This window comes from Symphalangus syndactylus, chromosome 1 (genome assembly GCF_028878055.3).
Source record: "Symphalangus syndactylus isolate Jambi chromosome 1, NHGRI_mSymSyn1-v2.1_pri, whole genome shotgun sequence".
NCBI lineage: Eukaryota > Metazoa > Chordata > Mammalia > Primates > Hylobatidae > Symphalangus > Symphalangus syndactylus.
The window spans coordinates 140513422-140539349 of NC_072423.2; the positions used below are offsets into that span (position 1 = coordinate 140513422).

Sequence of the window (25928 nt, forward strand, 5' to 3'; positions counted from 1 at the left end):
CTCTGCTCACTGCAAGCTCTGCCTCCTAGCTTCAAGCCATTCTGCTACCTCAGCCTCCTGAGTAGCTGGGATTACAGGCATGCACCACCACACTTGGCTAATTTTTTGTGTTTTTAGTAGACATGGGGTTTCACCATGTTGGTCAGGCTGATCTCGAACTCCTGACCTAATGATTTCCCCACCTCCGCCACCCAAAGTGCTGGGATTACAAGCGTGAGCCACCGTGCCTGGCCAAAAATTACACTTTTTGTAAAGCTTAGCAATTTGTTTGACAACAGTGGCAGTCTTGTATTAATTTGCCTTAATTTTTTGACTAATAGTAAACATAAACATTTCCTCATGTATTTAAAAGTCACTTGCATTTCTTATTTTCTGTTTCAGTATACCCATTTCATTTTTCTTTTTAGATTATTAGTAATTTTCTGTTGATTTTTAAATGCCCTTTACATATTTAGGCCATTAACCTTTGAATATAAACTATTTCCAAGATTAGCTTTGAATTCAAGATATTTGAGATCAATAAAAAGAGATACTTTATGTGAAAGCTGCTTTTAAGCATAAAATGCTATAGAATTAAGTTTGGTTTATTGATTTATTCTTTTTGTTTTTCACATTTTAAATTTTTACAATTTCAGTTTCTCTTTTGATATTACTAAACAACTTGACCTGACTCTGAATTGGCAATCACCTGAGTACTTGAGTCTGCATACACAAATGTATGCACAATTCCACATACAGATAATTTTTAGAGATCCTTGGCATCCTTATTATAGGGTAGTGATTACAAGCACAAAATAAGAGCCAGATTCCCTGGGTGTCAATCCTAATCTGTGTTCTATTAGTTGTGTGAACTTGAGCAAGTTATTTGACTTCCTTATGCTTTTTACCTTTTTTGCAAAATTGCAGAATTTGTAAATAAGAAAGTAACAGACCTCATATTATTGCTCTGAGGATTACACAAGATAACAAGGCAAGTAGTTAAACTAGATAACCATTTTATTCCTGAGAACCTGGCGAGGCATGTAGTAAGCCAGTCTAAGCGCTAGCTCCTTATATGGCATTTTACATATTCACTCCACTGGAGAAAAGCTTTTTGATCTAGTTTGTTTTTTAGGCATTTGGAGTGAAATATATCACTGTTTCTAATAACAGCAGTTAACATTTTTCTAGAGCACTTTGCAAAACTTATTGATATTCATTATTCATTCAACAATTATTTATTGAATACCTGAGCTACCAAGCAATATTCTAAGCACTTCAGCTGTGAACAAGACTGATAAGGTCCCCCAGATAGGGAGTTTTCATTTCAGAGAGAAAAGACAAAAAGAAAAAAAAATACAAATAAACAAGCTTAAATTCAGAGAGGGAGAAATGATATGAAACAAATAAGTAAGGAGAATGTGCTGGAAGATGATTACTGGGATTATTCTATCAGGTGGCCCAGCAGGCCAGGGTGAAGAAGAACGAATGTGTTGAAAAGTCTGACAACAATCCTATGACATGGGCATTACTTTTATTCCCATTTTATCAACAGAAAGATTAAATTACTGAAACCAGATTGTTGTTGCCCTAATAAAATATACATGCTTTTCTCTGATTGCAAATTTAACACCTGTTTATGATAGAAAACAAAACTAAGGACAAAAAAAAAGTCATCTGTGATCGTATGCCTAACACTTTGCATGTATACTATCTATCTTCTTTTTCTGTATGTATCTACATAACATGTTTAACAAATGGAATTGCCCTAAGAATAACATCTGTAACTTGTTTTTTCCATTAAGCAACATTTTTCCATGCCATTGAAGAGTCTTATAAACATCAGCTTTAATAGCTGTAAAGTCTCACATTATATGGAAGAATCATAATAAAATGGTTTCTTTAGTCTCTTAAAATAGATATTTATGTCATTTCAATTTTTATTCTTATAAACGATGCTGTGATAAACCACCTGATAATAATAATAGCTAATGTTTATTCAGTTTATGTGGAATGCATTGTGGTAGGCAATTTACAACTTTCAACTAATTTAACGTGTACCCAAATCCTATGAAATAGATACAATGAAAATCTTCCCTTTAGAAACGAAGTAAACTCAGACAAAAAGAAGTTAAACAATATGGTCAAGGTCACACATTCAGTAAACTACAGAGCTAAAACTTGAACTTAAGACATTTCTGTTCCAGAGCATACACATAACCATTGCACTCTATTTCAGACCTTGGCAGTATTTCTACAGATTGACAGATAAGTCATAATCCCCACCAGCATTACTTCCTTAGGATAAATTTTTAGAAGTAAAATTGCTCAGAACCTGACTCCAGATTTTCTGCTTCTACACAAGAACCAGAGCTTCCTTTATGCAAGCCTAATGTCCACTTCAAGGTGCCCTAACAGAAGATCTGTAACTTTTCTCTTTCAGATTGCACACCAGGCTGCAGCCTGCAATGAGAAACAGAGAACAAGCAATAGCCTAAGTAAAAGGGACTTCAACCCTGCCAGCCCCTCCTTCCTTTATTTCTCTCCAGAGCTTTTGCCCAGGAAAGCTTAGCAAAAACAAAGAAGAGGCTCCTGAAGTCCAAGTTTCACCATCAACCCCTTTTCATTCATAAAGTCCATGATCCTCAATGCATATTCTCTACAGAGATTCCCACAGTCTAAACACAGACAGCAATGAAAAGGCAGAAGAGAGGCATGAGTGGCTTGAGCTCAGTAGCTGGAAGCTTCCCGTGATGCCCAGGTGCTGCTCTTAGGCCGGCTGTGCCTCCTTCCCCTCCTGTGTGGCCTGATGAGGGCACTGAACAGATTAGATAACAGATAATTTGACTACACTCAGGGAACTGAAGGAGCCCTATGAATGTGTACTGTTAATTGAGACACAAAAAGTAGACCCTCCTGAGTGCTTTGGACTTGTACTAACCTGAAATCATGACTCACTAGACACCATTTTATCTCATTTTTCAAAAAGTATTTTTTTCTTGAGAGGGTGTTCAGACAGAAAGATGAAACAATTTATCTCTGTTACTTTTCCAAAGTTTCAAAGATAACCTAGAATCATAGGTTTCTATTTTACCAAAGGAGACTCTTGAGTATAGTAAACTTTTTGTTATCTTATCTGGTCAAATGATAGAGGCTTTAGTGGGGAGTGATCAATTCAGTTATTCTATCTATCCTGTATAGAAGACTAGCACTCTTTAAAGAAATACAATATAGAAAAATAAATCTAAAAACAGATGAAAGAAAAGGTAATCATTCCATTTTCATTCAAAAGCCATGTTTGAATGTTAAAGAGCTCCAAGGTCATCACTACAACCTTGAATTATGATTGCACAAGAAATTTCCAGCTCACAACTCAGGTTCCACCAATCTGTTTGAAAAATATCTGGTTGGAAACCAGGGATGCATTTGTAAAAACAGTGCTTAGGGCACAGGGCAGTTCAAACAAATATTTTTAACCCATAACGTAGCTGAAGAAACATACTAATAATACTAGAGACCCTCATCATTGTTTTTTATATTATTTTAACGCTTCTATCTAGAAAGTGTATTTCAAATTGATAAACTGAAACACCAAGAACATGTCTTCCATATTCATGGCAGTTTAGGAACCTACACTTAATGTCCTTTATGGTAGAGCCTGGCTGGTGGAAGAGAGGCAATCTCGTAGAGCCTCTAGCAATAGAGGTAAGCATTTATAGGAAGAGCTTGAGATAGAAACTCTTAGGTCAAAAGAAAAAAAGGGCAGGAGCAGAGGTTATATTCAATGAGTTGCAACTGCCACTGTAAGCGTCATGATAGCAGGTGGTTTCACCTGTTTCACTCGCTATTGTATTCCCAGAACTTAGAATGGTGCCTGGGGTATTGTAGATGTTTGATATATAGTTATGAATGAATGAATGAATGCAGTAGTGATAAGAGGTGGTGTGACACCAAGACAGAAGAAACTAGGTGCAATAAATAATCTGTTAACCAGTCAGTCTGCTCCACATTAAAGGAGGAATACCAGTTAGTAAAGAGTTCTTAAAACAAAGGGGCACAAGAAAACTTTGGGAGGTGCTGTGTATGTTGATTACCCTGATTGTAATGATGGTTTTAAAGGTGTATGTATATGTCCAAACTCATCAACTTGTATACATTGAATGTGCACCATTTTTGTATATCAACTAGACCCTAATAAACTGTATAAATAAATAATATCTCATTTCCATCAGAAAAAGAGTTCCAATTGGCAGAATATCAAATAACAGAGAGATGCCGTAACAATACAGGCACACAGGAAATTTAATCACCATGGTCTAATCTTCATGTGAACCAAGGAAATAAGGCAAGTTCACAATTTTCTAAAGATGAAGAAATAAGCTCAGATATCAGGGACAGCAAAATCTATGTAGCTCAATGTTTCTCCACTAAAAAGATGAGAACCAGCAATTATAAGCCAGACTTAGTGGTGCCACACTGGCTTGATAAAGATAGAGGTCATTATCATGTCCCCCTATGTAGAGGAAGGTAAAATAATATTACTGTCATCAAGTGGTCGTACATGTGAAAGTTAAGATATTCTTGACAAAAAAAGCAACAGAAACTACTACCTCTGAAAGCATCAAAGCTAGAGTATTCTACTGAAGGGCAGAAAGCCGATTACACCTGATTAACCATGAAAGTCTGGCCAAAGTGTCTTGTGTCATACATCTCAATGTGGTCTTTTACAATCAATTTAAGACACAATTCACCTCTTTTCTTTAAAACTCCACAGAGCATCTGACTTAATGAGCCTAAACCTATGTTACAAATACTAACAACCTTTATAATAGGTTATCACCAAGACTTGGACTGTTTCTAAAATCCAAGTACTGAAGGAAATGTGTATCATCCCCTAAGTTTTCCTAAAATGGCACGATAGCCATTTGGTCAGAGAATAAACCCATTAGCTCAGCCTATCCTCTTATTTAAGCTGTAGAGGAGGGCACTGGGTTTTGGCTCAGAAGGTATCTGAGTAAGTGTCAGACATGGATGGGGCATAACTTTTCCTCAGACTGCAAAGTGGGAATCAAGGAGGATGAAATACTCCTTGTATTTCCTATTTCTTTATCCTTGGGATGAAGAAACCATGACCATCACCCAGGGAAAACATTATCAGTCTGTGGAGACTCAGAGAAGACATGGTATAAATGCGTGAAGAGATGAGGGACTCAAAGAAAGTTAAAGATTTTGAATGAAAGGATGAGAGGCCAGGCCTAGAGCAATTTCCTGGACCGAAAGGGAAGCTGCTGTTTTCAGAGAATGCTTATAATTTGAACTTGGACAAAAAGAGACACATTAAAGTTGCCAAAGTCATCCTAAGTCAAAAAAGTAGTCATAATTTCCTTCATAGGAATGGTAAGTAGAGGAGAGAAACCCTAAAGAAATTACATAAAATCTTTGATTTTACCTCAGTCACACTGGTGCCACTAAGTTAGCCACTCACTAACTGATTCAATTTGGTGTTTCTGAGGTGCAATCCATTATTTAAATTATAATCTCTATATTCTAATTCAACACTTAGCTTCATAAATAGTCTAGTCTCCAAGGGTCTTCTAATTAACAAAGAGAAGCTTCATCAACATCATCATCGTCATCATCATCATCTTCTAACAGGGAAAATATTAACATGTCATATTATTTCTTTGAAGAGTATCATTCTGGAAAACTATAATCCAGAATATGAAAATATACTAATTTGATTTGTCATAGAAATGTTCTTTCTTTTAAGATCCGAGATAAATCAGCAAATGTTTCCAAAGCCGACATTTAATCCATGAATTCAAATCATTTTCAAGATTTATGATCCATTAGAAAGACAGTTTCTATTTCACTTGCCCTTGTGAGAGTCTAATGTATGGCTGGCACAAAATGCATTTACACTGCACACATTCCATGACAACAGTATCATTTATTGATAATGCTTTTCAAGTCTTAAAAAATGACGTTGCAAGTTATGTTCATTTTTATTTGTTTATCTGTAAGTAGTAGATGAATGATTCACTCTGGTGAAGCTTCCTAAAATATACAGATTAACAGATATCCATATAACAAAGATTGCCTACTAAAGTTTATAAGAAATCTCCTGCAATTATAATAATGATATTATAAGTGGATGGGATTTCTAAGGACAGACTAGAGGTCCATATATAGCTATAAAATCAGATACAGAAAAAGATACACACTTAGATATAGGTAGAATAAAAAGTTATAGGTAATTTATTCAGGGGAAGATGGCAGATTGAAGGCAGGACTACCTTGCAGCTCCTAATCAGACAGACAGCAGAATGTGGAGACTCACATAGTGAACTTTTGCTCTGAGAACTACCACAGCAACATACCATAAAAGCTAAGAGAATCCACAGACTCTTTGAAGAAAGTGGATCCCTGCTGCAGGCTCCCTGAGATGCCAAAAAACTGAGTCAGCTTACTTTCTCAGAAGGGAGACTGATGGTCTGGGGCAAGTTATCAGCCCTGGTCACCAGCTGCCTGTAAATAGACTGAGTGCTGTTGTGGGGACACAGTGGGAGTGAGATCCGCCTTTAGGACTACGGGCTGCATGGGATCAGGGTGAGGACTGTGACTACCAGCTTTCACCTACTTCCCTGGCGACTTGGCAGCGGCAGCCATAATCTACCTGGGAACCTAACTCCACTGGACTGGGAACCACACCCCAATTCCCCACAGCAGCTGCAGCAAGCCCTGCCCAAGGAGAGTCTGACCTCAGACACACCTATCCCTGCCCCCACACGGTGGTCTTTCTCTACCCACCATGGTTGCTGAAGACAAAGGACATAATCTCTTGGAAGTTCTATGGCCCTACCCACTGCCTAAGAAACCTGAATACATAACCAGGCAACCCTAGGGCAAGTTTGCTTCATCCCTATGATACCATAGCTGATGCACTCTTGAAAGCCCCACCTCCTTGCTGTAGGCCAACCAAAACAAAACCAGTGCACTAAACAAAAATACGACCAAGGTCCCTCAAGAGTCCACTTCACTCCCCTTCTGCCTTCACCGGAGCAGGTGCTGGTATCTATGGCTGAAAGACCTGAATATGGATCACATCACAGGAGTCTTTGCAGACACTCCCCAGTACCAGCCCAGGGCCCAGTAGCTCTGCTGGGTGGTTAGATTCAGAAGAGCAAAAACAATTGCTGCAGTTCAGCTCTCAGAAAGCCCCATCCCTAGGAGAAGGGGGAGAACACCATATCAAGGGAACACTGTGTGGGACAAAAGAATCTGAATAGCAGCCCTTGAGTCCCAGATCTTCCCTCTGATATAGTCTACCCAAATGAGAAGGAACAAAGGAAAGCAATTCTGGTAATATGACAAAACAAGATTATTTAACACTGTGAAAGATCACACCAGCTCACCAGCAATGGATCCAAACCAAGATGAAATCTCTGAACAGCCAGAAAAAGAATTCAGAAAGTCAAATATTAAGCTAATCAAGGAGGCACCAGAGAAAGGTGAACTCCAACTTAAAGAAATCAAAAACATGATACAGGACATGAAAGAAAAATTCTTCAGTGAAATAGAGAGCATAAATAAAAAACTATCACAACTTCTTGAAATCAAGGACATACTTAGAAAAATGCAAAATGCACTGGAAAGTCTCAGCACTATAACTGTACAAGCAGAAGAAAAAACTTCAGAGCTTGAAGTTGAGGCTTTTGAATTAATCAAATCCATCAAAGACAAAGATGAAAGAAATTACAAAATGAACAAAGCCTCTAAGAAGTTTGGGACTAGGTTAAGTGTCCAAACCTGAGAATAATTGGTGTTCTTGAGGAAGAAGAGAAATCCAAAAGTATAGAAACCATATTTGAGGGAATAATCAAGGAAAACTTCTCTGGCCCTGCTAGAGATCTAGATAACCAAATACAAGAAGCTCAAAGAACACCTGGGAAATTCACTGCAGAAAGAACATCACCTAGGCATATAGTCATCAAGTTATCTAAAGAAAAGACAAAGGAAAGATTCTTAAGAGCTATGAGCAAAAGCACCGGGTAACCTATAAAGGAAAACCTATCAGAGTAACAGCAGATTTCTCAGCAGAAACCCCACAAGCTAGAATGGTTTGGGGTCCTATTTTAGCCCCTTTAAACAAAACAATTATCAGCAAAAATTTTGTATCTAGCAAAACTAAGCTTCATAAATGAAGATAAGATACAGTCTTTTTGAGACAAACAAATGCTGAAAGAATTCACCACTATCAAGTTGGCATTACAAGAATGGCTAAAAGAATCTGTAAATTTTGAAACCAATCTTCAAAATACACCACAATAGAACTTCCTCAAAGGATAAATCTCACAGGACCTATATAACAATAACACAATTAAAAAACAGTATTCAAGCAACAAATAGCATGATGAATAGAATAGTACCTCATATATCAATACTAATGTTGAATGTAAAGGGCCTAAATGCTCCACTTAAATGATACAGAATGGCAGAATAGGTAAGAATTCATCAACCAAGTTTCTACTGTATTCAGGAGACCCACCTAACACATAAGGACTCACATAAACTTAAGGTGAAGGGGTAGAAAAAGATATTCCATGCAAATGGACACCAAAAGTGAGCAGGAGTAACTATTCTTGTATCAGACAAAACAAACTTTAAAGCAACAACACTTTAAAAAAGACAAAGAAGGACATTATATAATAATAAAAGGACTAGTCCAACAGTAAAATATCACAATTCTAAATATATATGCATCAACGGTGGAGCTCCCTAGTTTATAAAACAATTACTACTGGACCTAAGAAATGAGATAGATGGCAACAGAATAATAGTGGGAGAATTTAATACTCCACTGACAGCACTAGACAGGTCATCAAGGTAGAAAGTGAACAAAGAAACAATGGACTTTTTAAAACTATACCCTACAACAAATTGACTTAACAGATATTTACAGAACATTTTACTCAGCGACTGCAGATTATACATTCTATTCATCAGCACATGCAGCATCCTCCAAGATAGACCATATGTTGGGGCATAAAACAAGTCTCAGTAAATTTAAGAAAAATCGAAATTATATCCAGTACTCCTTCAGACCACAGTAGAATAAACTTGGAAATTAACTCCAAAAGGAATCCTCAAAACCATGCAAATACATGGAAATTAAATAACCTGCTCCTGAATATTCATTGAGAAAACAATGAAATCAAGATGGAAATTTAAAAATTCTTTGAACTGAATGATAACAATGACACAACCTATCAAAATCTCTGGGATACAGCAAAAGCAATGCTAAGAGGAAAGTTCATAGTATTAAATGTCTACATCAAAAAGTCTGAAAGAGCACAAAATACTAGCTAACCGAATCCAACAGCATACCAAAAAGATAATCCACCTTGATCAAGTGGGTTTCATACCAGGGATGCCGGGACGATTTAACATCCACAAGTTAATAAATGTGATACACCACATAAATGGAATTAAAAACAAAAATCACAAGATCATCTCAATAGATGCAGAAAAAGCATTTAACAAATTCCAGCATCCTTGTATGGCAAAAACCCTTAGCAAAATTGGCATTGAATGGACATATCTTAAGGTAATAAAAACCATCTAAGACAAACCCACAGTCAACATTATACTGAACGGGGAAAAGTTGAAAGCATTACCCCTGAGAAATGAATCAAGACAAGGATGCCCATTTTCACCACTTCTTTTCAACATAGTACTGGAAGTCCTAGTCAGAGCAATCAGGCAAGAGAAAGAAATAAAGGGCATTCAAACTGGTAAAGAGGAAGTCAAACTGTCGCTGCTTGTTTATGATATGATTGTATACCTAGAAAACCCTAAAGACTCATCTAATAAGCTCCTAAAGCTGGTAGATGAATTCAGCAAAGTTTCAGGATACAAAATTAATGTAGATAAATCAGTAGCTCTACTATACACCAACAGCAAACAAGCTGAGAGTCAAATCAAGAACTCAACCCCTTTTACAAGAGCAAAAAATAAAACACTTAGGAATATACCTAGCAAAGGAGGTCAAAAATCTCTACAGGGAAAGCTACAAATCATTGCTAAATGAAATCATAGATGACACCAACAAATGGAAACACAATCCATGCTCAGGGATGGGTAGAATGAATATTGTGAAAATGACCATACAGCCAAAAGCAATCTACAAATTCAATGCAATTCCCATCAAAATACCACCACCATTCTTCACAGAACTAGAAAAAAAAAATCGTAAAATTCATACGGAACCAAAAAAGAGCCCACATAGTCAAAGCAAGACTAAGGAAAAAGAAAAAAAAGGAGACATCCCGTTGCTCAACTTCAAACTATAGTACCAGGCTATAGTTACCAAAACAGCATGGTACTGGTATAAAAATAGGCACACTGACCAATGGAACAGAATAAAGGGGAAAACAAGAAATAAAGCCAAATACTTACAGCCAACTGATCTTTGACAAAACAAACAGAAACATAAAATGGGAAAATGATACCCTATTCAACAAATGGTGCTGAGATAATTGGCAAGCCACACAAAGAAGAAGGAATCTTGATCTTCATCTCTCACCTTACACAACAAAAATCAACTAAAGATGGATCAAAAACTTAAGTCTGAGACGTGAAACCATAAAAATTCTAGAAGATAACATTGGAAAAACCCTCTTAGACATTGGCTTAGGCAAAGACTTCATTATCAAGAAACCAAAAGCAAATGTAGCAAACAAAGATAAATAGATGGGACTTAATTAAACTAAAAAGCTTCTGCACAGCAAAAGAAATAATGGCATTTGCAGCGAACTGGATAAAATTGGAGACTACTATTCTAAATGAAGTAACTCAGAAATGGAAAACCAAGCATCGTATAGTCTCATTTATATGTGGGAGCTAAGCTATACGGATGCAAAGGTATAAGAATGATACACTGGACTTTGGGAACTCAGGGAAAGGGTGGGAGTGGGGTGAGGAATAAAAGGCTACACACTGGGTACAGTGTACACTGCTTGCATTATGAGTGCACCAAAATCATAGAAGTCACCACTAAAGAACTTATTCATGTAATCAAATACCATCTGTTCTCCAAAAACCTATTGAAATTTAAAAAAATTTAAAAGTCATGCCACATAAACTCATAAAATGGTGTGATCAACCTTATGCCATTTTTCTTTTTTCCCCTTTTCTTTACTCTTTGTTTTAAACAAAATAATTTCACCCATCAAAAATATCAGCAAAAGATATCAGACTCTCAATACGAAGTTCTCAAAGCACATTAATTTAAACTTGAAATTCAGAGTCAACACCAATGAATGTAATATCTGTTAAAGGTGCTCCTTTTTTCCATTAATTCAGATTTTCAACCAAAAAACTGATAAATTCCACATACACTATACTAGAAAAATTACATAGTATTAGACTGTCTATGTTTTTCATTATACATATGATAAAATGAAATTTCAAAGAGGAAAGTTATTTCCTCAAGGTCATAACATAGTTGTAAGATTTGTGACTGCCCCAACCTGAGTATTAATCAGCAAAAGCAAAAGTAGATGTTCTTCAGCTTTATGAGCTAATATCAGATCATTAACTTGTCTGTCACCACCCAAACATGTCATTCAACAATTAATATAAGTTACTTATTGCAGAAGTGACATACCGCCATTCTCCTATACACTATTGGTCACACAGCCCAATGCTGATACAATGGGAAGGGGTCACAAAAGGGTGTGACTTTTAGACACAGACCATTGGATACAATGGAAAGGGGTTCAAAAGGGTGTGAACACCAGGCAGAAGCCATTAGAGGCCATCTTGGAAACTGGCTACCAAAATAAACATCTCAAAGCCCAGGGGGATTTCTCATATGTGGAAAGACTTTTAGCAAATCTTACTTTCTTGATCCACAGATCACTCAGAACCCTTCTTGAAAAACACTTTCAGTATTCTCCTAGATTCAAGCTGATTGCCTCATAATTGATAGAATAAGAACAGCATCCATTCTGGATGCTTCATTCATATATTTATTTACTAAATGGCATACTACTGTATACCAGGAAGTCTCCTGGGGACTGAGAATACAATAGTGAAGAACATGCCATTTCTGCTGTAAAACCATTTGAGACTAGAGATATAGAAAAGAAAACTGGATGGGGAGGAGAGAGAGGGAATAGAATAAGAAGAAAAGAATAAAGAAGGTCAAAGAAACAATGGGGGAGAGTAAGAAAGAGGCAAGGCAGGGAAGGAAAATGAAGTGGAGATAGAAATCAATATTGATGGGAAATAAATTCAATCATGAAAATATTTGCTGCATTAAAATTAAAATACTGAAGTTTGAAAAGAAAGTAGGAAGATTTTTGCTTAACATGTGCCTCCATATGCTCAATATACAGTTCATTAACTAAATTTAGAAACTGTGTCTAAACGTATGCCTTTCTAATATGCAAAAAACTCACACCTCAATTCAGAGGTTCTCAAGTCTTTCAGTAAAGACACTGACAAAAGCACCAGACGCTCTTTTCCAAAAGACAATTTAAAAATGTGTGCATACACATATACACAGACACAAATTTCATAGTCCATGGGTCTAAAGTTAGGAACTCCCAATCTTAAAAATATAAAGTAACATTTTAAACTGTTGTCCATGTTAGCTGTCTTTGTGAATATTCAGGATATACTCTAGCGCAAGACTTGCTGGATCTTCACGAAATGAAATGTTTCACCAAGATAAGGCAGAATATTAGGGGATTTTGCTCTTTAGAGTATTTTTCCAGCCGGAGGAGTCTCAGTCTGAATGGAAGAACTTAGCGTCATAGAGACAGGAGTAAGGAGCCTCACGTCAGGTCCGGGCGCAGTGGCTCAGGCCTGTAATCCCAGCACTTTGGGAGGCCGAGGCCAGTGGATCACCCAAGGTTGGGAGTTCAAGACCAGCTTGACCAACATGGAGACACCCTGTCTCTACTAAAAATACAAAATTAGCTGGGCATGGTGGTGCATGCCTGTAACCCCAGCTACTCAGGAGGCCGAGGCAGGAGAATTCCTTGAACCTGGAGGCGGAGGTTGCAGTGAGCTGAGACTGCGCTGAGCCGAGATTGTGCCATTGCACTCCAGCCTGGGCGACAAGAGCGAAACCCTATCAAAAAAAAGAGAGAAAGAAAGAAAAAGCCTCTTGTCCAAAAACAAGCTCAGGTCTAAGTTAACCAATCTAGATGTAAGAGCCATGCAGTCCCATTTCTTCATTTTACAGATGGGAAAAGTGAAGACCCAGTGACTGATGAGGATATGGTGACCTAAAATCCAACACTGAGCAAACACTCAGGGCTTAAATAACCTTGGTCCATATTGCAGGAGACTTACCCACGAGTGTCAAGATCAGACTTGGTAAACTAATGTTAACCCCTCCACTCCAGAAGGAGAGTACTAAGTGAACTCAGATTAGCTACAGATGTCTCAGTCAAGCAGGCTGAGGAGTGGATCTTGGATCAAGCAAAGGAGAGGGTATAAAATCAGGCAGACAGTTATTGGGGCATCACTTAGTAGACATTTCTGTGAATCTTCATTTAATAGTCTGAATTTCCTCTCTTTCAAAAAGCACTACAACAAATTTACTATGCAGTGCAGTGATTTTATACTTTGAGACAAATGGAAGCTTGAGTATGAAAGCCAAATTCTCCCTTGGAAATACAATTGAAATTCTCCAATATGCCTATAATCCTGGTATGCTGCCATTTAAGTCTGGTACTTATGCCTAGAAAACTTAGCAAATGCTATCAAAAGCAGGTGAGCAAATTGCTCCTATTACTATCTCTAACACTAATTAGTTAGAACTAACTTGAGGAGGCACCATGTCAGAGCTTTGCCAGACAGCAATGCCTAGTTACATAAAATCAACCCTGAAAACATGCACTGCTGTTGGAACGGTTGTAGACTGATGTTGAAGAAAGCTGTGGTGTAATATCAGGTTACTTTCCATAAGCTTTGCATGAAATCTTCTAAGTATAAACCAGCTGTAGAATGCTTAGTGCTCCACCAGGATTTTGAGGGGCTAGGGAGGGAGCACTTACCTTATCCCCACTCCTCGTCAACTCTTCATGGTTAAAAAAAAAAAGAAGAAAGAAAGAAAGAAAAAGAAAGAGACAGGGAGAATCTAAGAGTTTGAAACTCATTCACCAGCTTTTATGCCCTATCACAAGTTTAAAAAAAAAATAGGTATAGGTATAGCTTCTCAACATAATGCCAAATTGGCTGGTGTTCTCCCTTTCCATTGAATTCTTCCTACTAGTTTGATCTCTGCCTGCATTTTGTTTTCTGAAATTCCCAGTGACCTTTTGCAAAGGCAAATGGGTCATAGTGCATGTCAGGCAGGATTGCACTGTGCTGACCTGTTGAGAGCCAATGAACCTAGCACTACATTTTTCTACTTTGCTTTGTTCTTTGAGCTGAAACAAATGCCATAAAATACTTGATTTAAGAAGTTAGTATATATATGGTAAACCATCAGGTTCAAAATGTGCATAATAAAAAATTTCCATAGTTTATGTTAGTTCAAGTAAATTTCCAAAATGTCACTAGATACAGTAGAAAACTGATGAAATGGATAAGAAAGCAATAAATTTGATTCACAGAAATCTAAAGCGGATGTAGCTTGCTTATTTTTGTTGCCATATGGTTTTCTATTTATGAACCTACTACAATTGATTTATCCAGTTCCTTCCCATTTGGAGCAACTGTGAAAAATATTATTATAAATATTCTTGCACAAGAATCTTGATTTACGTATACCCCAGTGTTTCTATATTATATACAGAAGAGAAGAATTTCTGGTATATTACCCAGCATTATGCCAGGGGGATTTTCCAAAATGGTTGTACTGAATTTTGCACCTATCAGTAGTATATAAAAATTCTTACTGCTCTTAATACCTAACGTAGATGACAAGTTAATGGGTGTAGCAAACCCCCATGACATGTGTATACCTATGTAACAAGCCTGTGCGTTCTGCACATGTATGCCAGAACTTAAAGCATAATAACAACAACAATAAAATGAGCTTATTTTGAAGTCCTTACATCTTCCTTAGAGAAAGGGGTAAGTACATGGCCACAGGCTTCGCAAGTCCTGCTACTGCTGTGCTTGTGTCTGCACACAGACGCTCCCACACAGAGAAAAGACAGTAAACAGGACAGTCTTCCTATGAAATTACACAATTTACCCACACACACACAAAAAAAATTCTTACTGCTTTTCATCCTCACACATAGTGTTGCTCCATTTTTTTTAATCTGGTGAATGTATTAACATAGTGGTTTTCACTGGCATGTTCCTGATTACAAATGAGGTGGTATATTTTTAAATATCATTTTTAACCAATGAATTTCCTTCTTTTTGAAATGTCCATGTAAGTATTTTTCCAATTTTCCTATTGAGCTATGTATCTTTTTCCTATTGATTTATATCTACTCAAAACCACATGAATGAATTTCATAGCTATAATACTGAGCAAAACCATCAAAATATAAAATAATATAATCGTATGTTTTCATTTGTATATAGTTCAAAAACAGGCATAAAATGGACTATTTTGTTTACTAAGGCACAAAAGGTTGTGATGATGTTTTTTAAAGCAAGGAAATAATTCCTACAAAATTCAGGGGAGGTTCCTTCTGACTCTAAATAGGTGGTACTTAGAGGAAATAGACTCGGTTTCCTGAGTTGTCATGGTTCTAATATTTGGTCATGAAATCTGCCAGTGCCCCAGCTCTTGAACAGTGAAAATAAATCAAATAAAAAATTCTACTTAGGCTGGACGTGGTGGCCCACACCTGTAATCCCAGCACTTTGGGAGGCTGAGGCAGGCAGATCACAAGGTCAAGAGACCGAGACCATCCTGGCCAAAATGGTGAAACCTCACCTCTACTAAAAATAAAGAAATTAGCTGGGTGTGGTGGCGTGCACCTGTAGTCCCAGCTACTTGGGAGGCTGAGGCAAAAGAATCACTTGAACCAAGGAGGTGGAGGTTACAGTGAGCTGAGATCATGCCACTGCACTCCAGACTAATGGCAGAGCGAGACTCCATCTCAAAAAAAAAAAAAAATTAGCTGGTGTGGTGGCACACGCCAGTAATCCCAGCAACTTGGGAGGCTGAGGAAGGAGAATCGCTGGAACCCAGGAGGCAGAGGTTGCAGTGAGCTGGGATTGCGCCACTGCACTCCAGACTGGGTGACAGAATGACACTCTGTCTGCAAAGAATAAAAAATTTAAAAAAGAAGAATTTTCATATGATTATATGTGTAGATAAGTATCAAAAAGAATGGGAAATTGCAAATAAGAAGCAGTTACCCTTTATTTTTACAATGACACATACTATTTTTCTAGTTTAAAATACATACTCAATTATATAATTTACACACTTACTTGAGAAGGTTTATACATATCACTGAATGTACACTTTTCTCTCCCCATGGCCCAGTAGGATGGGAGGAAAATGTGCGGCAGATTTGGAGTATGCTGATTAGAGCTTTATGTATATAATTTAGTGCAATTTTAAATTGGAATATAGGGTAATCTCTAGAGCAATCACTAAGAAAAGTATTTTTAAAACATATACAAAGAAATACATGCACACTACAGATAAGGAAAAATGTAACACTAAAAATTATTTCAGTAACCCACAGAAAGGTAAGAAAAGAGAAGAGAGAAACAAAAACAAGACAAACAAAACAATAAAGTGGCAGCCTTAAATCCTGACATCAAAAATTACATTAAATATGAAGGGCTTAAAGACACCAATTAAAATATAAATGCTTCATATTAAAAAAATAGCAGAATATAGTTCAAAATGACTCAGCTATCTGCTGTCTACAAGAAATTCATTTCAAATATACTGATATAAGTAGGTAAAAAGTAAATAGAAGAAAATATACATACCATGAAAACAATCACAAAAAAGCTGTATAGCTATACGAATAGCAGATAAAGTAGACTTCAGAGAAAAGAAAGAAAATTACTAAATACAGAAAGGAACATGACATTATGATAAAAGACGTAATATACCCAAAAAAGACATGAAATCTTTTTTTTATTATTGTTATTATACTTTAAGTTTTAGGGTACATGTGCACAATGTGCAGGTTAATGTATCAAATTTAAAAACTTCAACAATCAAGTTAAAAAGCATGATAAGAAGACAATTTATAACTTTTGAGCAGCTAATACATACTGCTAATAAGTGTTAGACCCTGTTTCAAACACTTTACATCTATTATCTCATTTAATCTTCACCAAAAGTAAAGCAAATACATTATTATCTCCATTCTGCATACAACATAATTAAGGGCTCTAAAGAGTTTAAGCATCTTGCCCAAGGTTACACAGTTAGCAATCCTTAGGCCAAATTCTTTTTACTCTTCATTCTGCCTCCATCAAGGTTTGTCTTCAAACACTTCAAAAATAAACAGTGTGATCATCATATCTAACACTGCTATCCAACATTTACTCTTCTTGGTCATAAAGACAGAGTATTTTTAGTGGTGAATAAACACTGGATTCTAAATAAGTCATAGGAATAAAGTGGCTCTAGAAAACATCAGTAAATGCAAAAGAGCCTGGAGCAGGAAGCAGTTAATTATGGGAAAGCTGGAAGTAATATCATGGCCACAGTGACCTCAACAGTGTGAAGCTGCCATATAAGTTTGGGAAAGCAGGGCCCCGTACAACTCCAGGGATCCCATTAGCATAGAGACTAAATTAGACTATCATATAAAAGGCACTACCTGGAATCATAGTACACAGCATGCCCTGCCATTTATGGTATTTCTGACAGTAATTATACTGTCTGAAAGTAATAAAGTCTGCTAAGAATCTCTTGGCATTCAGAGCACCCACCCACCTGGATCAGCAGTCTGAACTCCACTTCGCAGAGACTATAGTGAAGGGAGGACCTCCTTGCTCCATGCCCAGGCATATCTCCAGCTTTTGGAGGACCTGCTCACGTGGATTAGCAGTCTGAATCTCCCCACCCTTCCTGTGCAGAGATTGTGGTGCAGCAGGACCCTCTATGCTCCACGCCCAGGAAGATCTCCAGACATCTGGAACACCCATTCTTCTGGAACAGGAGTTTAGGCTGCCCCACCCTCATGCAGAGACTTGAAGCCAGAGATTTCCCCAGCTCCATGCCTATGCACACTTCTAAAAACTTGGTGGCCACTCACTGGATCTCCTTTTTGGTGTTGGTGCTTGTGCCTGCCATCAGGGAACCTGTAATCAGGCCTGCCTAATCTGGCCCTGCCTATCTTCATCCTCTCCTACAGGGTTTACCAGAGAGCTCAGACCACTGTTCACTTCACGGATCAGCGCATTGCCTAAGGCTGGCTCTCAGCAGAGAGTCTCCCAGTAAGCAAAGACCCAGTATATACTCATCCACATTGGCCATAGCCAGTTCTTACCTGTAAGCGCCATCTACTGGCCTACAGATCAAACTGCACAGTCCAATATAAAACCTGCTGACGGAAGTGCATCGGACAGTAGAAGCAAAGCCAAAAGACTCTACCCAGCATTCTCTACAGTCACACCCCATAGGCAAATAGGAAAAGGGAAAGAAAAAAAAACATTATAAGGAAAGAAAGACACATGAAAATAATTACATAAATTGGAAGTGCCGGTGTCTCGAGATGAGAAGGGCGAGAGTTTTGTCATCATGAAAAACCTGAATATTGTGTGTGACATCACCAAAGAATCACATCAGCTCTGCAGCAGTGGTCCCTGAAGAAAATGAAAACTGAAAAATGACCGAAAATGTGAAGCATGGAATGCAAGAAAGCTTAATGAGCTCCAAGACAGTTAAAAATCAACACAGAGAAACTTCTCAACAATTCAGGAAAAGAAGGAAGAGATACGCATCTTAAAAAGAAATGCATCAGAGCTTCTGGCATTGAAAAATCTCAGAGCTTGAATCGGTTCTTCAAACTACCACATTCAGTCAAAATTTTTTTAAAAATTTTAAAACAATGAAACCTAAGACTTACTGGCATACCTGTGAGAGAAGGGGAGAAAGTAAACAAACTGGAAAACATATTTAAGGCAATAATTAAAGAAAATTTATTTTATCTTGCTATAGAGATAAACATCCAAATACAAGAAATTAAGAGAATTCCTGTGATATACGATGAAAAACAAACATCAAAAAGTCATATAGATACCAGACTGTCCAAGGTCAAAGCTAAAGAAAAAATCTTAAAGGCAGCTAGAGAAAATGGTCAGATCACGTACAAAGTGAACCCCATCAGACTAACAATGGTCTTTTCAGCCAGAAGAGACTAGAAGCCTATTTTCAGCATCCCCAAAGAAAAGAAATTCTAACCAAGAATTTCATTTCTCCCCAAAATAAGCTTCATAAGAGAAGGAGAAATAAAATCTTTTTCAGACAAGCGAATGCTAAGGGGATTCATTACCACTACACCAGCCTCATAAGAGATTTTTAAGGGAGTTCTAAACATGGAAATGAAAGAAAGATACTTGCTACCACAGAAACAAATTTACGTACATAGTCCTATTATGGAAACAGAAAATAAAAAAATATCAGGGGTCACCATTCTTATATCAGCCAAAACAAACTTTAAACCAAGAGTAAAAAAAGATAAAGAAATGTAACATATAATGATAAAGGATTCAATACAACAAGAAGACTTAACAGTTCTAAATATATATGCACCAAACGTTGGATGACCCAGATTCATAAAATAAGTACTTTTAGACCTTCAAAAGTATTTACACAGCCACATAATAATAGTGTGGCCTTTCAACATTCCATTGACAGAGTTGGACAGATCATTGCAGCAGAAAACTGACAAGGAAACTCTGGACCTAAATTAAACACTTGCACAGTTGGACCTAATAGACATCTAAAAAGTAGCAAATACACCTACATCAAGAAGTTAGAAAGACCTCAATTTAACAATCTAATAGTAGATCTAGAGCAATTTGAAAAACAAGAACAAAGTAACACCAAAGCTAGCAGAAGAAAACAAATAACTATAATTGGAGCAAGACTGAACAAAATTGAAAGGCAAAAATTCATATAAAGGATCAAATAAAACAAAAGTGGGTTCTCTGAAAGAATAAATAAGATCAATTAACCATTAGCTAGATTAACACAGAAAAAATGAGAGAAGACCCAAACATGCAGAATCAGAAATAACGACTGATCTCACAGAAATATAAAGGATCCTCAGAAACTATTATGATCACCTTTATCAACACAAATTAGAAAATCGGGAGGAAATGGACAAATTCCTGGAAACACACAACCTGCAAAGACTGAATTGAAAAGAACGTGAAACCCCAAACATATCAACATTGACTTCAGATATTAAATCAGTAATAAAAAACCTACCAAAAATAATAAAGCCCTTGACCAGATGGATTCAAAATATACAGACATACAAAGAAGCATGGGTAACAATATTGCTGAAACTATCCTAAAGAATTGTGAAGGAGGGACTCCACCCTAACTAATTCTGTGAAGCCAGAATCACCCTGATAGCAAAATCTGGCAAAGACATAATACAAAAAGAAAACTACAGACCAATATTCATGATGAATATAGATACAAAAATCCTCAAAAAAATACTAGAAAATAGAATCCAGCAGCATGTCAAAAAGTTAATTCACCATAATGAAGTAGGCCTTATTTCTTGCATACAAAGTTGGTTCAACGTAAGCAAATCAATAAATGTGATTCACAATATATACAAAACTAAAAACAAAAGCCACACAATCATCCCAATAGATACATGTTTTCAATAAAAGCTAACATATTTTCATGGTAATTCTCAACAAACTAAGCAATGAAGGAACATAACTCAAAATAATAACAGCCATCTATGACAAAACCTTAGTCAACATCATACTGAGTAGGAAAAGCTGGAAGATTTCCCCCTTGAGAACTGGCAGAAGACAAGGATGTCCTCTCTCACCATTCTTACTCAACATAGCACTGTAAGTGATAGCAACAGCAATCACACACAAGAAAAAAAACACCTAAATAAGAAAAGAAAAAGTCAAACTATCTTTCTTCATTGATGATATAATCCTATACCTAGAAAATCCTAAAGACTGCCAAAAGGCTTCTGGAACTGACAAACAACTTCAGTAAAGTTCCAGGATACAAAATCAATGTACAAAAATCAGTAGCATTTCTATACACCAATAACATTGAAGCTGAGAGCCAAATACAAGGCTACAGTAACCAAAACAGCATGGTACTGGTACCACGACAGAGACATAGATCAATGGAACAGAACAGAGCCCTCAGAAATGATGCCGCATAGCTACAACTATCTGATCTTTGACAAACCTGACAAAAACAAGAAATGGGGAAAGGATTCCCTATTTAATAAATGGTGCTGGGAAAACTGGCTAGCCATATGTAGAAAGCTGCAACTGGATCCCTTCCTTACACCTTATACAAAAATTAATTCAAGATGGATTAAAGACTTATATGTTAGACCTAAAACCATTAAAATCCTACAAGAAAACCTAGGCAATACCATTCAGGACATAGGCATGGGCAAGGACTTCATGTCTAAAACACCAAAAGCAATGGCAACAAAAGCCAAAGTCGACAAATGGGATCTCATTAAACTAAAGAGCTTCTGCACAGCAAAAGAAACTATCATCAGAGTGAACAGGCAACCTACACAATGGGAGAAAATTTTTGCAACCTACTCATCTGACAAAGGGCTAATATCCAGAATCTACAATGAACTCAAACAAATTTACAAGAAAAAAACAAACAACCCCATCAAAAAGTGGGCAGAGGACATGAACAGACACTTCTCAAAAGAAGACATTTATGCAGCCAAAAAACACATGAAGAAATGCTCCTCATCACTGGCCATCAGAGAAATGCAAATCAAAACCACAGTGAGATACCATCTCACACCAGTGAGAATGGCCATCATTAAAAAATCAGGAAACAACAGGTGCTGGAGAGGATGTGGAGAAATAGGAACACTTTTACACTGTTGGTGGGACTGTAAACTAGTTCAACCATTGTGGAAGTCAGTGTGGCGATTCCTCAGGGATCTAGAACTAGAAATACCATTTGACCCAGCCATCCCATTACTGGGTATATACCCAAAGGACTATAAATCATGCTGCTATAAAGACACATGCACACGTATGTTTATTGCGGCACTATTCACAATAGCAAAGAGTTGGAACCAACCCAAATGTCCAACAACGATAGACTGGATTAAGAAAATGTGGCACATATACACCATGGAATACTATGCAGCCATAAAAAATGATGAGTTCATGTCCTTTGTAGGGACATAGATGAAACTGGAAAACATCATTCTCAGTAAACTATAGCAAGGACAAAAAACCAAACACCGCATGTTCTCACTCATAGGTGGGAATTGAACAATGAGAACTCATGGACACAGGAAGGGGAACATCACGCTCTGGGGACTGTTGTGGGGTGGGGGGAGGGGGGAGGGACAGCATTAGGAGATACACCTAATGCTAAATGACGAGTTAATGGGTGCAGGAAATCAACATGGCACATGGATACATATGTAACAAACCTGCACATTGTGCACATGTATCCTAAAACCCTAAAGTTTAATAAAAAAAAAATAAAAATAAATAAAAAAGTTAAAAAAAAATGAATGCAATTATATTTATACTAGCCACCAAAAAATAATAAGATATCTAGAAATACACCTAACTAAATAGGTGAAAGATCTCTACAATGGGAATTTAAAAACATTGCTGAAAGAAATAAGAGATGATATCAACAAATGGAAAAACCTTCCACACTTATGAATTGGTAGAATCAATATTGCTAAAATGGCCATACTGCCCAAAGCAATCTACAAACTTAACAATATCCCTATTAAACAACATCCATTTTCAAATAATTAGAAATAACTATTCTAAAATTCATACAGAACCAAAAAAAGAGGTCAAATAGCCAGTGCAATCCTACACAAAAAGAACAAACCCAGATTCATCAAATTACCTGAATTTAAACTATATTGTACTATAAGGCTACGGTAACCAAAGCAACATAATACTGGTACAAAAACAGACGTATAGACCAAAAGAAGAGAATAGAGAAACCAGAAATAAAGCCACACACATACAGCCATCTGATATTCAACAAAGCTATCAAAATAAACAATGAAAAAAGGATTCCCTGTCCAATAAATGGTATTGAGATAACTGCCTAGCCATATGCAAAAGAATGAAACTGGATCCCTACCTTTCACCATATACAAAAATTAATTAAGATTGATTAAAGATTTAAATAGAAGACCTCAAACTGTAAAAATCCTAGGAGAAAACTTAGAAAATACCATTCTGGACATTGGACTTAGCAAAGAATTTATGATTAAGTCCTCAAAAGCAGTTGTAATGAAAACAAAAATTGACAAGTGGGATCTAATTAAACTAAAGAGCTTATTTAGAGCAAAAGAAGCTATCAACAGAGAAAACAGACAACCTACAGAATGGGATAAAATATTTGCAAACATTGCATCTGACAAAGGTCTAATTTCCAGAATCCGTAAGGAACTTAAACAATTCAACAAGCAAAAGATTAATAACCCTAATAAAAATGGGCAAAGGGCATGAACAGACATTTCTAAAAAGAAGACATGCAGATGGCTGACACACATATGAATATCACTAATCATCAAAGAAATGGGAATCAAAACCACAATGAGTTGCACTAGTCAGAATGGCTGTTACCGAAAAGTCAAAAAATAACAGATGCTGGCAAGGTTGTGGAGAAAGGGAAATGCTTATATACTGTGGAAATATAAACTAGGGCATCCATTATGGAAAGCAGTTTGAAATTTTCTCAAAGAACTTAAAATAGAATTACCATTTGACCCAGCAATCCCATTACTGGGTATATACCAAAAGGAAAATAAACCATTCTACCAAAAAGCACTTATACTTGTATGTTCACTGTAGCACTACTCACAATAGCAAATATACGGATCCAACCTAGGTGTCCATCAACAGTGGATTAGATAATGAAAATATGGTGCATGGAATACTACATAGCTGTGAAAAAGAATGTAGTAACCACCTCAGCAGCACATGTACTATTAATAACATTGGAAAAATACAGAGAAAGTTAGCATGGCCCCTGTGTGAGGAAGACATGCAAATTTTTAAAGCATTGCATATTTTTATAACACAACTGGAAGTATGAACAGCAGAGTATACTCGTCTGAGGGAAAAAAGAATCTCAGAGCTTGATGACCAGTTCTTTGAAACAACTCAGACCAAAATAAAGAAAAAAGTATTTAAAAAATGAACAAAACCTATCCAGCCAAACCAAGTTTCATGAGTAAAACAGAGATAAAATCCTTTTTAGACCATAACATGGTAAGGCAATTATTACCACAAAACTGGCCTGAGAAAAGGTGCTTAAGGGAGTGCTAAACATGGTAACAGAAGACCATTATAGGCCACCACAAAAACACAATTAAGTACATAGACCATTGGCACTATAAAGCAATTACAGAGTCAAGTGTACATAACAGCCAGCTAACAGAATGATAACAGGATCAAATCCACGAATATCAATATTAACCTTGAATATAAATGGACCATACGCCCCACTTAAAAGGCAGAGTGTCAAGTGAATAATGAAGCAAGACTCAACTCTATGATGTCTTCAAGAGATCCATCTTACATGCAAGGACACTCATAGGCTCAACATAAAGAGTTGGAGAAAAATCTGTCTAGCAAATGGAAAACAAAAAAGACAGCAGTCGTTGCTAGTCTTATTTCAGACAAAACAGTCTTTAAACCAACAATGATCAAAAAGGACAAAGAAGGGCATTACATAATGATAAAGCATTCAATTCAACAAGAAGATTTAATTAACTCTCTTAAATATATATGCACTCAACACAGGAGAACCCAGATTCACGAAACACATTCTTAGAGACTTCAAATACTTAGATAATCACACAATGATAGTAAGAGACTTCAACTCACTGATAGTATTAGACAGATCACTGAGGCAGAATATAAACAAAGATACTCGGGACATAAACTCAACATCTCACCAAATGGACATAATGGATATCTACAGAATACTCCACCTGACAACAACAGAATCTACACTCTTCTCATCTGCACATGGCATATATTCTAACATCAATGACACACTCAGCCATGAAACAATTGTCAACAAATTCACAAAAGATGAAATCATACTAACCACACTCCTGGACCACTGCACAGTAAAAATAACAATCAATACCAAGAAGATCTCTCAAAAGCATAGAATTACATGGAAATTTAAAAATGTGCTTCTGAGTGACCTTTGAATAAAGAACAAAAATAAGGCAGACATCAAGAAATTCTTCGGAACTAGTGAAAACAAAGTTGCAACATACCAGACTCTCTGGAACACAGCTAAAGCAGTTTCAAGAAGAAAGTTTATAGTGCTAACACCCACATCAAAAAGTTAAAAAGAACTCAGATTAACAATCTAATGACACACCTTGAGGAACTATAAAAAAGAGCAAAACCAACCCCAAAGCTAGTGGAGGAAAATAAATAACAAATATGAGTGATGAACTGAATAAAATGGACATGAGGAAACCCATACAAAATATCAATGAAACCAAACATAATAGTTCTTTGAAAGGACAAATAACATTGATAAACCATTAGCTGAACTAATAAAGAAAAAAGAAAGAAGATCCAAATAAAGACAATCAGAAATGACAAAGGGAAACTCATCAGCCACCCATAAAACACAGAAAACCCTCTGAAACTGTTGTAAATACCTGCAGGCACACAAACAAGAAAACCTAGAGAAGAAATTGATAAATACTTGCAAACATAAAATCTCCCAAAATTGAACCAGAAAGAAACTAAAACCTTGAACAGATCAATAATGAGTTCCA

At 36.7% G+C, this 25928-nt stretch overlaps 1 long non-coding RNA gene and 1 pseudogene across 1 annotated transcript in view; one reads left to right on the top strand and one right to left on the bottom strand.

Annotated features, from left to right (window-relative positions):
* LOC129486328 (uncharacterized) overlaps positions 1 to 25928 on the bottom strand; it is a 314853-nt gene that overhangs the window by 120305 nt on the left and 168620 nt on the right. The window lies entirely within an intron of this gene.
* On the top strand, positions 24096 to 24193 carry LOC129461270 (uncharacterized; annotated as a pseudogene).